This window comes from Orycteropus afer, unplaced genomic scaffold, assembly GCF_000298275.1.
Source record: "Orycteropus afer afer isolate SDZICR_OR568_19922 unplaced genomic scaffold, OryAfe1.0 scaffold00006, whole genome shotgun sequence".
NCBI lineage: Eukaryota > Metazoa > Chordata > Mammalia > Tubulidentata > Orycteropodidae > Orycteropus > Orycteropus afer.
Window position 1 is genome coordinate 1234118 of NW_006921593.1, and position 17658 is coordinate 1251775.

Consider the following 17658-nt stretch of genomic DNA (forward strand, 5'->3'; position numbering starts at 1 on the left):
CCCTCCACCAGTAGTGCCAACTATTTCCTTAATTGTTGTGAGGCCTGGTCAATGCCATACCTATTTCCAAGAGAGTTAGGACAACAACAGCAACAAAAAGAGCATCATAATGTGAAACACATGAGATGTTTTGTGGAGCTTGGTCTGTGCAAATCATGTCACCTTTTACCTGCACCAGAGGCCAGCCTTCTCCCAGGGCCCTGCAGTACGGCCCGTGTCAGAAGCAGCCCGCACCCACGCAGGTACATTTCTGTATGTCACACCTTACAGTGCTCGGTGTACCTGGGGGATTGCACACGCATAGGGAGTGTGCATGTTTGGGCAGGTGCAGTCACATGGGACTAACTTCCTACCGGGCTCTTGTCAGAAGGAAATCAGAGTGATGGACTGTGGTATACTTGTTACCAGCCCACCCTCCCTGCAGTACACCCAGAAGGAAGATGTAATAATGGCACAAATCAGGAAAAGATTAAGCCATAGACATTGTTCCTAGCCACAGCCCCACCCTGCAAAGTCCGGGCAAGAGACACCAGACTAGAGTTTCAACCACTTCTTCGTGCTTGAGAGTCTCATCCCAGGTCCCACAGAAATGCAGGTGCCCACTGACCACTGCCTTTAGGCTTGCCCTGCCCCAGTAATGGAGGTCTCCCACTGAGCTCACACAGAGCCTCAGTGGGTGCCGGTGAGGAGACAGCACTCGGGACAGCAGCACCGTCCTCCCAGGGTTCTGTTCCGTCAGTGGCCCTCTGGCCCCTCACCCTCGCCTTCAGCTTTGAGGTGGCTCCTCTGTCAGCAGCTCTCAAGGCTGGTAGACTCTTGACCCCTTGCTCTTCATTGTTGAATAGTGTGATACCTTGAGAGCCTGTCTACCCAGCCCTGAGCCAATTTTGACTATAAGCATCAAAGCTCTGCACAGAGGTTGAAATATCCTTGTCAGTAGCAACAACCCTTGTTGGCATTTCTAATCCCAGTGAAAACAGCCAAGTCTGTGTAACCTTTTTATGTGCTGAACTACTCCTCCATGTAATACAGATGGAGGTCGTTAAGGACTGATCATTATTCATTTCATTTTGAAATTTGGCAGCTGGTGTTCACTCCTTCCAGCCCTGGGGCCACCACTTGTCTGTCAGTTTGTCACATTGCATGTTATTGTCATGCTGGGAGCTGTGCCACCAGTATTTCACATACCATCAAGGTCACCATGGTGGACAGGTTTCAGTGGAGCTTCTGGACTAAGGCAGAGTAAGAACGAGACTTGGCGGTCTACTGCCAAAAAAAAAACATTAACCAAGGAAAACCTTTTGGGTAGCAGTAGAGCACTGTCTGATATGGGATCAGAAAATGATCCCTTAAGGTTGGAAGGCACTCAGAGCATGACTGTGGAAGAGCTGCCTCCTCAATGTGCAATCGACCTTAATGATGTAACTAGAGTAAAGCTTTCAGGGCCTTCATTTGCTGATGTGGCACAACTCAAAATGAGAAGAAACAGTTGTAAGCAACCATTATAATCTGAACATGGAATGTGCACTGTATGAAAACTGGAAATCATCCAGACTGAAACAGAACACTGGATTTCCCACATCTTAGGCATTAGTGAGCTGAAATGGACTGATTTTGGCCATTTTGAATCAGACTATCTTATGGTCTTAATAGACTGGGAATGACAAATTGAAGAGGAAAGATGTTGTATTCAGTTGTCATAAAGAATATTTCAAGGTCTATCCTGTAGTGCAACTATCAGTGATAGGATAATATCCTTATACCCACAGAGAAGACCCGTTCATACAACTGTTACTCAAATTACACACCAACTACTAAAGCCAAAGATGAAATTGTTGAAGATTTTTACCAACTTGTGCAGCCTAAAATTGATTAAACGTGCAATCCAAATGCATTGGTAATTACTGGTGATTACAATGCAAAAGTTGGAAACAAAAAGGGTACCTTAGCAGCTGGAAGATAAGGCCTTAGAAACTTAGAAACTAATGTGATGGAAATGACACCACAGATTGTATAATAGAACTTTATAGAAACCCGTGATATGACTCATTCCAGATACCTTTTTTCAACAACATCAACAGTGAGTGTACGTGTGCAGCTTGCCCGATGGGTATACACAGGAATCAGATTGACTGCATCTTTTGAAAGAGGTGATGGAGAAACTTTATAGCATCAGTCAAATGAAGGCTAGGGGCCATTTGCGGGACAGACCATCAGTTGGTCACGTGCCAGTTCAAGTTGAAACTGAAGAAAATAAATCACTTCCTTGAGAGCCAAAGCACAACCTTGAGTTTTTATTCCCTTGAATTTAGAGATCTCTCAAGAGTAGATTTAGTGCATTCAACAGCAATGGCAGAAGACCAGACAAGTTGTGGGAGAACATGAAGGACATCATACATGAGGAAAGCAAAAGGTCGTTAAAAAGACGAGAAAAAAGAAGACCAAACTGGATGACAGAAGAGACTCTGAAACTTGCTCTTGAAAGTAGAATAGCTAAAGTGAACAGAAGAAATGATGAAATAAAACAGCAGAACAGAAGACTTCAAAGGGCAGCTTTAGAAGACAAAGTGAGTTATTTTTCCATCACATTCAAGCGGAAAGAACTGAAGAAAAAGTTCAGGCTTCAAGTTACAGTATTGAAGGGCAAAAAATTGAACACCGGAAGCATCAGGAGATGATGGAAGGAACATACAGAGTCACTATACCAAAAAGAATTGATCAGCATTCAGCCATTTCAGGAAATAGTGTATGATCAAAAACCGAGGGTACTAAAGGAGGAAGTCCAAGCTGCACTGGAGACACCGGCAAAAAAACAAGGCTCCGGGAATTGACAGATTACCAATTAAGATGTTTCATCAAACGGATGCAACATTCGAAATGCCTAGAATATCATCTATGCCAGGAAATTTAGAAGACAGCAACCTGGCCAACAGACTGGAAGAGATCCATATTTGTACTCCTTCCAAAGAAAAGAGATCCAGCAAGTGTAGAAATTATTGAACAGGATCATTGATATCACATGCAAGTAAAATTTTGCTAAAGATAACTCAAAAATGATTCCAGTAATACATTAATAAGGAACTTTCAGAAATTGAGCTGAATTCAGAAGAGGACGTAGAACAAGGAATCTCATTGCAGATGTCAGATGGATTGTGGCTGGAAGCAGACAATGCCAGGAAGATGTTTACCCGTGTATTATTGACTACCCAAAGGCATTAGACTGTGTGGGTCATAACAAATTATGGATAGTGAAGAATGAGAATTCTGGAACATTTAATTGTGCTCATGTGGAACTCATACATAGACCAAAAGGCAGTTGTTTGAACAGAGCACGGAGATTAAAAAAAAAAAAAAAAAAAATCCATTGCTATCGAGTCAGTTCCAATTCACAGTGACCCCCACTGGGTTTCTGAGGCAGTAAATCTTTACGGAAGTAGATTGCCCAGTCTTCCTTCCGTGGCATGGCTGGTGGATTTGCACCATCAACCTTCTTAGCAGTCAAATGCCTTAAGGTGTATGTCACGGTTGTATTTTTTCTTCATGTTTGTTCAACCGTATGCTGGGCAAATAATCCAAGAAGCTGGTCTATATGAAGAAGAACATGGCATCAGGACTAAAGAAAGACTAATTAACTGTGATAGACAGATGACCCAACCTTGCTTGCTGAAAGTGAAGATGATTTGAAGCAATTACTGATGACGATCAAAGACTACAGCCTTCAGTATGGATTATACGTCAACATAAAACAACTATTTTCACAATTGGACTAATAAGCAACATCATGATAAATGGAAAAAATGTTGAAGTTGTCAAGGATTTCATTTTACTTGGATCTACAGTCCATACCTATGGAAACAGCAGTCAAGAATCAAATGACATATTGTATTTGGAAAATCTGCAAAAGACCTCTTGAAAGCGTTAAAAAGCAAATGTGTCACTCTGAGGACTAAGGTGTGCCTGACACAAGCCATGGTATTTTCAATACAACATAGACATGCAAAAGCTGGACAGTGAATAAGGAAGACCAGAGAAGAATTGATGCATTTGAATTGTAATGTTGGCGAAGAATAGTGAATAAACCATGCGCTGCCAGAAGAAAGAACATATCTGTCATGGAAAAGGTACAGCCAGACTACTCCTTAGAAGTGAGGATGACAAGACATTGGCTTACTTGGTCACGTGATCAGGAGAGACCAGTCCTTGGAGAAGGGCATAGATACCATGCTCGGTGAAGTGGAGGGTCAGCAAACAATAGGAGCCCCTTCAACAAGACAGATTGACACAGTGGCTGCAACAATGGGCTCAAACATAGCAGTGACTGTGAGAAGGGTGCGGACGGGGCAGCATTTCATTCTGTTCCAGGCAGGGTCATATGAGCTGGGACCAACTTGATGACACCTACAAATGGCAGCATCCCTGGGGCATCACTGAGGTGCTCCCACAATCTGTCCCTGGGGCTACAGATGTGCAGCTCCCCGCTCCCCCAACTGATGCCACAGCCTAAGAGTTCCCATCCTTCCGACGTCACCACGGCAGAAACCAAACCAACTGCCAAGATGAAGGCATGATCCTTTATGCACCTCGGTGGCCGGTTCCCTTTCCTGTTCCGCCAGCGGGCCATGTCTGTTTATCTGTTGTTTCTATCTGGACTCTGTTCTACTACGCAGGTTAACTTCCTCAGTAAATTTAAATTTTTTATTATAATATTGTAATCCAATGTGTATTTTAATCCGATACATAGCGTTCAGTATTTAAGTGGCTCTGACCTTCAGTAAATTTGTACCATTTTCTTTGAAAATAGTTGGCTTTGTAGACAGTGTGCTAATTACTCTATAGGTCAACTCTTCCCTGTATCATTGCACTTGTTGTTATAATTCAGAATGCCTTTGGTGGTAATCCATTTGATTATGTCATTAGTTTATTTGTTGGGGTTATTTTTTCCCATTATTATTGGACCATGCTCTTTCTAGAAGGCTTGTGTAAGGATACAGCTTGTGTTATCTATGCTTCACCAAAATTTGCTCTTTCTCAAACTGGGGGCCACAGTTGAGAAATGGGTGACCACCTGCTAGTTGGCTAATAATAAAATAAGAGTGTAAAACTGAGTGACGGAATAAGAAATGCCATAACACACTCCACTTAGGAAAGGTAGGTCTTGTTCTGTGACCTTTCGTTTCAATTATATGTATTAATACAAAAATATAAACATACTATTTGGACTACAGTTTCAAATGTAGTTCTTCCAGAGGCTGTCAATCAAAAACCCATTTGAAAGCCGTCCTCAGAGCTTGGCATCCACGAGCTGGTGTCTCCTGTCACACTCTCATGGACACAGGGCGGGGATGCTTTCCATCAGCCATGGGCAACCCCCTGCCTGGGAGAAAGGAAAATTACCCAGTAACGTAGACCACAGGAGCTCTGGTGGTGTAGGGCCTAAGGCATGGGACTGCTAGCCAAAAGGCTGGAGGTTCAAACCCATCAGCCACTCCTCAGAAGGAAGGTTGGGCAATCTACTTCCAGAGTGATACTGCCTCAGAAGCCCAAGGAGGGGTTGCTGTAAGTCGGATCCAACTCAACACCAGTTATTTGGATTTTTTGGTTTTAACATAAACCACTAGCCAGACTGTTCAGGTTGATAGCAAAGTATGCTGCCTGTCAGTGTGGGTCCCACGATGGTTAGTTACTGACCCACAGTTTGGATTTGTAGTTTCTCATTTTCTTATCGGGCTTCAAACAAGTCGCATGGAGCATTAAAAAAAAACTCACTGCCAGTGAGTCGATTCCAACTCAGTGACCCCATTGGGTTTCCAAGGCTGTAAGTATTTATGGAAGCAGAGCAGCTGGTGGGTTCGAGCTGCTGACCTTCTGGTTAGTAGTCAAATGCCTTAACCACTGCCCCACCAGAGTTCCCTTTGCATGGAACACTGGGATCCATTTAATTACTTTATTTGGAGGGCTGAGGTTATGAAAACAGTGCTCTCCAAGGGAGAGCAGTGACCTAGGAATAATTTAAATGCTTCTCCTCTCGCTCGGGTTTTCGTCTTCTCTAGGTAGGTGTGTCGGAACTGGAGAAGTGATTGGCGAGGCAGAGCAGGAAAGGAGGAGGCACCTCTGCTGTCTCCTCGCCCACCCATCTGGCCTTGCTCGTGGCTCGGTTGATGCTGGCGGGCGATTCCCATTTCTCCATCAGAGTCGCCAGTTAACAATTAACTGCTCAGGCACCTGGTGGCCCTGCTCAGGGTGATTACTCCTGACAGTGTGGAATCAGAGCTTGCCTCTTGAGAGGATGGTGATGACTTTAAATCTTGAGTGATTTTTGAGTTCCTGTTTGTAGGCTCATTGGGTCCTGGCAGCCACCGCCGCAGTTTTGCAGGAAGGTCACGTGACTTAGCACAATCACCCAGGGAAGACCAGAGGCTGGTTGCCCCGCCCCTAGGCCAGGCAGTGTTCTCTGGTGCCACTGACATCACATGGGAAGTGGTGGTCATTGGTGTAGAGTCTGCAAGAGACATTTCTAGACATTTCCCATCACTTCTGTGAATTTTAAGGCCACTTAAAATTTTTTCCAAAAATCTAAATAGGTGAAAATCTATGATAACTTGCCCAGGTTCATCAAACCACAATAATTGGAAAGTATAGGACTATCATTACAGCTGTGAAATGCTTTGCCTCGGGACTGCTGCACGGCCACTCGCACTCTTGGGGTATGTTCCGTCCTGTGACGTCATACTACCCCCCAGGAGACCAGAGGTGTCATGGCAGGTAACACTCTTTCTTCTCCAGTGCTGAGCAGGGAGCAGGAACCATGTGTCTGTGGATGCATAGACAAAGAAACCCACTCGGATCAGTGCTGGGGACGGCCAAAGATGACAGGTGCCACTCATGAACTGCACACACAGTCCTGAAGGCCTCCTTTGTGCCTCACCTGTGCTGGCCCTGGCAACCCCGGCCCTCACCAGAAACGCCCAGATCAGTGGGCCATCCAGCATGACCACTGTGTGATGGAGGGAACGGAGTGCTGTGCCATCAGATAGGACGGGTTCCTGTGTCATTGTCCCTGCAGAGACAAATGAGGATAAACAGAGCTTGGTAGGGTGTGGTGTGGGCCCAGAGGGGGGAGCCATACAGAACAGTGCAGTCTCCTGAGCAGGGACTGGCAGTGCTGTAACCACCCCAAGGTTTGAAGGGAGCAGCTGCTAGAACCCAGGAGATGGGCTGCTTAGAGGGGAGCTGTAACCTGGGAGAGAGGAAGGGGAGGCAGGGAGCGCCAGCAACCCATGACCTTTCCCTCCTCGTCCCTCCTGCCTGGCTGCCCCTGGCCGACGCAGCAGAAGCCAAAGGGCAGCCTCTGGGGCATCAGTAGGTGAAGAGGGGGAGAAAGGGAACAAGAGGTGCAAAAGGAGGCTCTCCAGCACAGGGCTAGATGAGCTTGGAGCAGAAGGAAAGGATCACCAAGGAAGGCTTCCTGAAGGAGGGGGCGTGTGATGGAGATTGGATGATGGGTTAAGGTCTGGGGTTGGTGGCCTTCAGAGGCCAGCAAAGGGTCCATTGGTTTTCCCCTGAGGCACAGTGGGTGCCAGAGGCCTGGGCTTAGCATTTCCTCCACCGGAAGTGGACAGAATGCCAACACAAGGCAGCCGAGGGGCAAACGCTCATTGTAAATCGTTTCCAAAGGACATAATCCACAAAAAAATGCAGAGAATGGACTGAGATAATAATTGCTACTTTCTTTTAACTTTAGAGGCAGTTGGTTCAATCGTGGAGATCCCATATGAAGCTCCCGCCCCCACATTCCTGTCTTATTGTCAGGGAAAGGTTTGTCACTTTACCATCTGCCTCAGGCCCAGCATGCGTGTACTTTATTAGACTAGACATCTTTTCATTGATACATATGAAGATGAGCCCCCAAGGGGCAAATCTTTTCACAAATGGTCTTAAAACATTTCAAAACAATTTCTTTTCTCTCTTTGAAAGGCAAGATTCTTAAATACTTGTTGACAGAAAACAGGAGGGAATTGAGGAGACATGTTGGAACAGTGGCTTTGGAGACAGACCTGGGAGTGAATCAGTGGGTCCACTCCCCACTCACTGTGGGACCTTGAACACGCAGCTTACCTCTGAGCCTCGCTTTCCTCACCTGTCCAGTGGGCGTAATGACCCTACGAGTGCCTGGGTGGTGGTAACGAGTGCAAGGGGGTGCGTACACAGCATCCAGCACAGTGAGTGTCACAGTAGCTGTCAACAAAGAGTGTCCGCTCCTGACGAGCCAGCGGTGGTGCTTGGAGCGCGCTTCTGAAACGAGCAGGCCTTGAAGAAGCTCAACCTTAATGGCGTCACCTCCCATGACATTTGAGAAGCATAGAATGGCGGCCTGCCATTGGGAGGCACCATAGGAGTGAGCACTCTTCACCCCCACTCCAGAAAGGAGCCTCCATGTCAAAGGCACTGCGGCCACTGGGACCCCAGTTCACTGTTGACGGGCATCGTTGCCGTGCGTCGGCTGGGAAGGCAGGCCCAGCGTGACGAGCGTGGCAGCAGTAAAGTTTTCCACGTGTGGGCTTGAAGCAAAATGTAATTAGCCTTTATGTGCAGAACAAGGACCCATTGATGAATACAGCTGGTCTTTGTTTTGTCCTGTCATTGAGAGTGGGAGGTGAAAGTGTTCCTCTTCATGTTTATTAATGTGAGATTCCTTCGACAAATGGCAAGCACAGTTTAATATTTGTTGGAACAGGGGAGGGTTTGCCAAAACAGTTGTTGTGTAAGAAGATTGCAGGCTTTCAGATTATAATCTTTTCTGGGTTAAATAAATGAATTATTTCTCTGCTCTTTTTTAAAAAAAAAAAAAAAGTACCTTCATCCCCGGAGGTCATCCTATGTACAGGTCCTTCCACCTCCCTGAGCAAATGGAGATTTCGCACCCCAATTGACTTTAACTTGGAGAATCTAGCAAAGCAGAGTGGTATGGATTTTAATATTTAAACGGTTGTCCAGACCAGCTCGGAGATGGACAGACCTCTTGGGCAGGCAGCAGCCAGTGTGGAGAGAGGCCTGGGCCGCTCACCCATCGCTTGTTTCTGCGCCTGCCTGTGCAGCTGTGCACTTCCACGAGGCTTTGGGCTGCTGCACGCCCGCTCCAGGAGGAGTTACAAGAGTTCTGGGCAAAAGTGCAGGGACTCTCATTTTTGCTGAAGTCCATGGCCACCTGGGAGCTCTGGTAGCGTAGTGGCTAAGACACTTGCCTGCTAACCAGACGGCTGGCGGTTCAAACCCACCAGCCACTCCTCGGAAGGAAGGTTGGGCAATCCTACTTCCGTAATGATACTGCCTCGGAAACCCAAGGAGGGGTCGCTATGAGTCGGGGCCGACTCGACGGCACATAACAACAACAACATGGCCACCTCTTTGCTCCTGGGTCCTAGTTGACCAGGGAACTTCACTTGTATCCCTGGCAGTCAGCTCATTACATTCCTCTCAACACGTGGGCTGGGGCTCTAAGCTGCCAATGAAAGAAAATACTGAATTGCACTGAAATGCAACGTTTTTTATAGCTAATGTTAGCCTTAGGAGAACTTGCACCTCCCAAACCTTTCCTGCCGGTAACATTCATATTTCTTAAGGTTACTTACGTGTTCTCTGCCTATATGCTATTTTAAAAGACCGACAGTGTATATGCACTTACATAGTATGTTACAAAAGAGACCTTAATGACGAACTTCACTTGAGCTAGTTTTGGAAAATTTTCTTTACACCATGTTGTCGTGAATTGAATTGCAGCCCCCAAAAGTATGTGTCAACTTGGCTGAGCTATGGTTCTCAGTGGTTTGGCAGTTATGTAATAATATAATCTGGCTGTTATATAACGATGTAATTATCCTCCATGATATAATCAGCCAATCACTTATAAGGGGATTGGGGTGGGATGTAACACCGTTACTCAGGTTACTCAGATCATAGCCCTGATCCAAGGTAAGGGGAATTTCTCTGGGGTGTGACCTGCATCCCCTTTTATCTTCCAAGAGATAAAAGGAGAGAAAAGCAAGCAGAGAAGGAGGGACCTCAGTACCACCAAGAAAGAAGCGCCCCTGTGCTGAGAACTTCCCAGACCCAGGGTAAGATTGACGCTAGGACACACGAAGATCTCCAAGGAACACCAGGCCCCAGATGTTGAAAGGAGACAGGGACCGTCCTCCAGAGCCATCAGAGAGAGAGAGAGGCTTCCCCTAGAGTTAGCACCATGAGTTCAGACTTCCAGCCTCCTAAACTGTGAGAGAATAAATTTCTGTTTGTTACAGCCCTCCACTGGTGATATTTCTGTTATAGCAGCACTAGAGAACTGAGACAGAATTTAGGACCAAGAGTAGGGTGCTGCTCTAACAGATGACGAAAATGTGGAAGCAGTTTGGGAATTGGATAAGTGTAGAGGCTGAGATAGTGTAAAGGTGTCTAATAGTAAAAGCTTACGTTGCCTTGAAGACTGTTGGTGGAATAGTGGACATCAAAGGCAATTCTGACGAGAACTCGGAAGGAAGTGAGGAGGGCTGTAAGACTGGATACAGTGCAGATGGCAAGAAGCAGTGGCAGAAAAGTGGCAGCAGCGGAACCAGGAGACCAGTACAGGATGGCACAATGGCCAAAACGCGGAGCAAGGAAGCCGAGTGCTTTCAGGCTGAGGCTTAATGGCAGAAATAGGTGCCTCCAGGCACTTAAAATAGAGCGACACAGCCATAAAACTCTTACCCAGGCAGGGCAGAGGCTGGACTGGCCCAAGAGGCCTGAAGGGCCAAGACCCCGAGAAACCAGGAAGCCGAAGTGGAAGAGATAAGGAGCACCAGAAGAAGAGCTGTTTCAGTCTCGATGGATAGGACCACAACCTCTGGAGTCTTGAAGGGTGGAGCCATGACCTCTGGTGTTTCAAAGGGTGGGGCCATAGCCTGCTGGGTTTCAAAATGTGAGATCTTCACCAGCTCGGTTCTCTAGTGTGGGGCTGCCATTCACAAGTGTCAGGGGCCTAAGACCAGAGCCACTGCTGGGACTGCCATGCCCAGGAGAACAGGGCCTGTTTGTTAAAGCCATCCATCCTCTTGTGGTATTTCTCTTGCAGCGGCACTACATCACTAAGGCACATGCGGATGACCAGAGCTTTGTGAAAAGATGCAGTTTGCTCTGGGAAAGCAAAAACTGCTTCCCTTAGCGGACTTTGCTTAGGGCTTTACTGCAGTTCTTTGGGGAAGCCTGTACCCTGCATTGTAGGGTAGGGACTTAAGGATATAAGATGCAGTTTACGAAGGTGAGCCTGGTGACTGGTGGCACACCTGTCTGTGTGGGAATACAGTCACACTGGGGAATGCTGGAGGGGTGCCTTCCATACACACTGCTCTGAACCCTTCCTTGGTGTTTCTTGTGTGTTACCCATTCTTCCCAGAAATCATTGAGGAGGCTTCTGCTGTACCCACAGTAGAGGTGAGGAAACAGGGGCAGGCACCCAGTCGGGCCCAGAGCCAGGCCTCTGGCAGTGCCCTTTGCACACTCCCACGTGGTCTCTGCAGTTCCTCCATAGTGCTGCTGTGTTTGAGAGAGGTGTGTTGCCATGTGGGGACTAACAAGGTGGTGGCTGGCCTCGAGTCCTCTCCCATAGCCCATTGCGCTTTTTCCTGGTGGCTGGTTCTGTTTTATTTATTCTGTTGTACTTCCACATGAAAGACTCCAGAAACTGGGTCAGATAGAGCACAGCCACTTGACCAAGCCAGAGACTCACAGGACTGTTCTGACGATCGCCTTGAACGAACGCTGCTCCAGGTATTGGATTTGAAGAGACCAATGAAGTGGCCTAGACCCTCGTCTCTCTGCCATACCTTTAAGAATGTGAAATCCTCTGGTTCCTGTCTTTTTGATGACTCATCAGTTTCCAGTTCGGGTTACTGTAATTATCCTGGCTAGATTAATTTCCCTAAAAATAGAGAAGCAGTTACTTTTATGGTTTTGAGGGGTGTGGACTTAAATGAAGAACCGAGTGTCCTTAACCCTCAGAGAGAACTAAATCAGACCTGAAGGGGGAAGCTGGTGGCTTTTTTGCCTCTATCTTATCTCCAGAAGAATGTGACTGCATCTCGTAGAATGCCTGGGATTTTCCAGCCCTGTACCAGTGTTTGCCTCACACCGAAAACTCAAGGCTTTCCTGGGCGTTGCGCTGCCGGCCACACTCAGCCTCCTGGAAGCAGCCAAAGGCCTGAGCTGATGTGCTCCAGCGAAACTGGGCAGCTCTGGGCCTTAGCAGAAAGAGAGGTGACTTAGTATTTTCAAATCCGGATCCTTGACCTGTTTGGTGGGTTGCAGATGGGCCTAGAAGTTACAAGGCATCAGTGATGGCAGCTTTTCTGCTTCCCCTCTTCAGGAAGTCTCTACCAAAGTCCTGCCTTTTGGCAAGGACGGTGTCAAGTGCTAGAACTCCAGAGCGAACAGAGGGAGGGGCCTTTGGTGTGCACACAGACACAGATTCACATACACAACTGTAAATAAAAACACGTGCCCGTACATGAACATGTAAATGCCCAGTGCATACCTGTGTGTATTATGGACAGTCGATTCTCATTATTCACAGTGGTAATGTTCTAAGTCCCACAGACACTGAATTACAAACACTGTACTAGCCTTATAGATAGAGTGACTCAAATTTTTCTCACCACGTGCACATACTCGTCCATGAATAACTGTGAAAGTGCCATGAGTATCGACTCAGTGATAAAAAATAAATGTTAGCGAGCAGGTGAATTCACAAATAATGAAGCTCAGCTGGGAAGATAGAGATACATGTAAACATGTTCGTCAGCGTAACATGTTTGTCAGGGTAGATGTAGCCATCATCCCAGCATCCTTTGAGAGGGTCTTGTAGTTTGGCATGCTTTTATAAAAAGTTTTGCCCTCCTTAGAAGTCCTTGAAGTATTTCTGATTCACTCTAAGTATAAATCTTGGGGAGCTCACAGTTTCAAGCTAAAGTCAATAAGGGAGAGGGTTAATGGGAAAGAGCACTGAAGTGTGGAAGATTATCGGCCATCTGTAAAATTTAAAACGGGTGTTGTCCTGTGTGCCTTCCCACGTCACAGGAGCGTGGGGCTCCTGTCAAATCACGGACGTGTGGTCCTTCAAACCGCGTGGTGCTTTCAGTCGCAGAGGGCAGGTGGCCCCAGAGGGGCCCTTTGTCTTCTTTGAATATCGAGTCTTAGCACAGTTCCTGGTCCATCACAGACATGAGGGGTTTTGTTGGATTAGCAAATTGGCACGCACCTCCCTTGTTGAAGATGGGTAGATCAGGGCTGGGACCGAGGGGAATGCTTCAGGAATGTTTGGCTGGGACCGTGACCAGCAGAGATGCTGGCACTCTGAAACAGCAACCGAGGGAGCCATTAGTGTGTGAGGAGAAAGCTACAGCCTCTGAAGAGCCTTGGGAATGAAGAAGATGGTGGAGGCCGAGCCTGGAACGTTCAGCCCAGCTTTTTCCCCACTGAAGTTCCTTGTAAAGCTCTGTGACTGTGACTCACCACAGGGCGTTCCCAGCTGCCACCGAGAGGGCCGCAGACACCCAGGTCAGGCTTCTGTGACACAGCACATCTCTCTGCTTCAGAAATGGCCATGGAGGATGACATTTGCCTCACATTGACTGGGTCCCTGCGAGGGGTCCTTTTGAAGAGGGAACAGTAAAAGGCTGGCGGAAATGAGAAATTATCCTTCCTGTGGTGGTAGACTCTCAAATCGGGGAAGGCTAATTCCTTTTGTGTAGCATTTATTTGTAATTATAAAAATCAAACAAAATACTGTTAGAAATTTTAAGAATTCTAGAAGGGGTAAAAAGTAAAACATCGTCACTCATAATCCCACAACCGAGATCACTGAGTTTTGCATGTTCTCATCCAGTCTTTTTTTCTAGCGAGTGCTGCTGCTGCTTTTTCTACAAATGGCATCAGACTAGTTTCTTTACTTGACATGTTGTAAGCATGTCTTTTATATCATTAACTATTCTTCAAACCAAAAACCCACTACTGTCAAGTCAAATCTGACTCACAGCGACCCCCATAAGGTTTCCAAGGTGGTAAATCTTTACAGAAGTAGATTGCTCAGTCTTCCTTCCACAGAGCAGCTGGTGGGCTTGAACCACCAACCTTGTGGTTAGCAGTCAGATGCCTTAGGCACCATGCCACCAGAGCTCTAACTGCTCTTCAGAAGCATAATATATGCTGCGTAGTATTCCTTTTAGTGGGTGGACCTTGGTAGTTCCCATTCCTCTCCCTGTTGTTGGGACTCTGGTTTATCACGCTGGTTTCACCGCCTTCCGGGTTTTAAAATCGGGAGCTGGACACGTGCTCTGTCTCGCTGCCTCTCCCTTCAGGCCGTAGCTGTGGCAGCTCTAGGTGGCTCCCCTGTGCCGTCGTCAGACAGGCGAGGCTGGGAACGGAGTGCTCCGTGGGCTCACGTTCCACAGTGCTGGTGCCAGGGCCTGTTTCTAGACTAGTTTTGAGAAGTAAAAGTCACTGGGCAGTGAAGGTGCATTAGCCTAGAGTCAAGAGACCCTGGTTCCAGCCCTAGCTCTGTCCCCAAGTGTGACCAAGGAAAGTTGGACGAGATGTCGTATACAAAGAGCCTGCCCATTTTTCAGTCTCTTCAACTTTAGCACCCAGTGGCTTCCCAGAAGCCCCAGTCTCCAGGGCTCTCTCCCAGCAGTGACTGCAGCCCGTTTGTAGAGTGGTCTGCAGGAAAGGTTCTCTCCAGGGCATGGGGAGACAGTGTGAGCCTGAGTGTCAGGGCCACAGAGACCCAGGTTTGATTCTTGACTCCATCAGTTGAGTAACCTCAGATCACTCAACTTCTTTGAGCTTGGGTTTTCTCGTGGTGGTGGTGGTGTTATGAGCCGTCGAGTCGAACCTGACTCATAGCGACCCCTCCTTGGGTTTCTGAGGCAGTGTCACTATGGAAGTAGATTGCCCAACCTTCCTTCCAAAGAGTGGCTGGTGGGTTTGAACCGCCAGCCATCTGGTTAGCAGTCAAGTGCCTTAGGCACTACGCCACCAGAGGTTTTCTCATGAGGGAAATGAAATAATGTCCCGGGGAGTCCCCAGCACAGTATCTGCACACGTGCTCAGTAAACGGCGGCTGCCATTGCTGCTTGCTGCTGCTGTCTGGAAGGCATCTGTCATCATGCCTGGTGTGTGTTTGAAATGTTGATTTACTTCCCCCAATTTAAGGTCGTAAGAATCAGTGTGTCTGTGTTGCAAGACCCGCTTTTTATTTCCGTGAGTTTGTGGAGGCCATTGGTAGCATGCATTACTGCGTTAACATCATCTGTCTGAGTTTTGAAAGTCTTACTATTTGGGTGCTGCTTAGTGGGGCAAAAAAGGAGCTCTGGTGGCACAGTGCCTAAGGCATTTGACTGCAAACCCACCAGCCACTCCGCAGAAGGAAGGTGGAGCAGTCTGCTCCCATAAAGATATACCGCCTCAGAAACCCAACAGGCGTCTCTGTGAGTCGGAGTCAACTCAGTGGCAGTGAGTTTGGTTTTTTGGTTTTAATGGGACAGAAGGTTCTGAGTTCAAACTAGTTTCAAAGCTGTTAAAGCATTAATCCACGTGTTTTTAAAACGAGCTCTGGAGGTTCCTAACCGTGTAGTCATTGTCTTCTGAAACCCAAGTGGCTTTATGCAGGACCTAGCTTTTCATGCAAGAGTCAGACCATCAGTCTGTGGTCCTTTCCCAGGGGATTGTCATACCCACGGGGTGGCTGCATGTTGGGAAGACTTTAGTTCCAGAGAGGTCTGATCCCTTCTGACCCGGCGACTTGGGGGGCTGGTGTGATACAAACTAGGAGAGATACCAAATAGCTGGGCACCCAGGAGGCCACCCAGGGCCCTTGTCCCGGCATGCCATTCAAACAACTTTGTGTAACCAGCCTCGCTACTGATTGAACTCTGTCTCCCAAAAATATGTGTTGTGAATCCTAACCTCTGTGCCATGGTGATAATCCCATTTGCCAAAGGGTTGTCCTTGTTATGTTAATGAGGCAGGAATTGTGGAGGGTGGACCTTGAGTCCACCTCTTTGGAGAAAGAAAAGCAGCTCAACAAGGAGCATAACGAGATGCCAAGACGCGTGAAGACCCCCAGGGCAGAATGTCCAACAGCCGACAGAGAAGGCCTTCCCCCAGAGCCGGCCCCTGGATTCAGACATCCAGCCTCCTAAGCTGAGAAGATAAATTTCTGTTTGTGAAAGCCACCCCCTTGTGGTATTTTGGTTATAGCAGCGCTAGGTACCGAAGACAAGCCTTAAGAATGGAAAGTTTCCTGTAGGAAAGCAGGAGAGAGCTAGGTAATTGAACTCATTGATTTCTCCCTGCTTGTTTGCCCTTTCCTGCTCTTCCCGAGGTGCTGTTTGTTGAGGAATGTCTCCAGTTGCCAGAGAGACAGTGGGTGCCTCATATCTCCCCGCCAGCTCTCCTTTCAGCCACGGCCAGGTCCGAGGCGAGCCTGCAGTATGAATTCTTAATGCAGAACGTTGCAGCATCGCTCTTGCAGCCCGACTGCATTGCTCCCCGGAGCTTTCAGATTTAATGCTCTGATGAACAGCGCACAGACCAGCGGCATTCAGCGACAGTGAGAATTAACCCCCACCTGACCACACATGGACCCTCGAATGTCTCCAGAAGCAAACCTGAGGAGCTGGGAGAAAGCATGGGAATTACGCAGTGTTTGGAATCATAGTAAAATAGCCCAGGGTGCAAAAGCAGAACACAGGCTTGAAATCTTAGTGGATAGCTTATATTTTTAGCTTTTCATACACAGATTTTTTTGTCTAGTTATTTTTATTTTTGATACATTTTTGCCATCTTTCCACCCTTTTTAAAAAAAAAAAAAAAAAAAAGCCTTTGCAGTTTGCAGGGTTTATGGGCTATATTGATGACTAGCTATTTCCCAGTTTCTGTGGAAAGCCAAAATGTAATTAGCCATTGAGAATCGGTCATTGGTAATGGGAAAAGAACCGGTTGTGTTAAGTGGTTAATTCTGGGTATAGGCATAAGGTTGGTGGTTATTTTGTTCTGGTACTTTTCTGTATTTTTGGAAGTTCAAAACTAGGGGGAAAAATGTTTTGAAAAGGTTTTATATAAAAATTACTCACACTTAAGTAAATTAGAAATGCATGGAGTTTAGTAAGTGGTGCCAGGACAATTGGTCAACCTCATAAAAGGTAACAGAGTGGGAGCTGAGCCTTACATGCAAAATAAATTTGAATGTTCTAGACATTTCAATGTGAAAAACAAAGCCATCAAAACTAGGAGAAATTGTAGGTGGATATTTACATAATCTGGGGGTAGGAAAGGTCTCTGTAAACATGCCAAAGGCAGAAATGGCAAAGGAAAATTCAGAGCTTTTGGATGGATGGATGGATGGATGGATGGAAGGAAAAGTAGACAGTCAACAATATTTGCAAATATGTGTCAGAGAAAGGGGTAATATATATAAAGAAACCGTACAGAGCAGTAAGAAAAAGATGAATACCCCAATACTCACTGCCGTCGAGTCGGAACCCACTCATAGCGACCCCTCCTTGGGTTTCCAAGGCGGTATCTCTATGGAAGTAGATCATCCAACCTTCATTCCAAGGAGTGGCTGGTGGT

The 17658-nt window shown here is 46.9% G+C and overlaps 1 protein-coding gene across 1 annotated transcript in view; it reads left to right on the forward strand.

Moving 5' to 3' along the window:
• The window catches only part of CUX1 (cut like homeobox 1), a 473579-nt gene that overhangs the window by 298971 nt on the left and 156950 nt on the right, over positions 1–17658 (forward strand). The gene's annotated exons all lie outside the window — the stretch shown is intronic.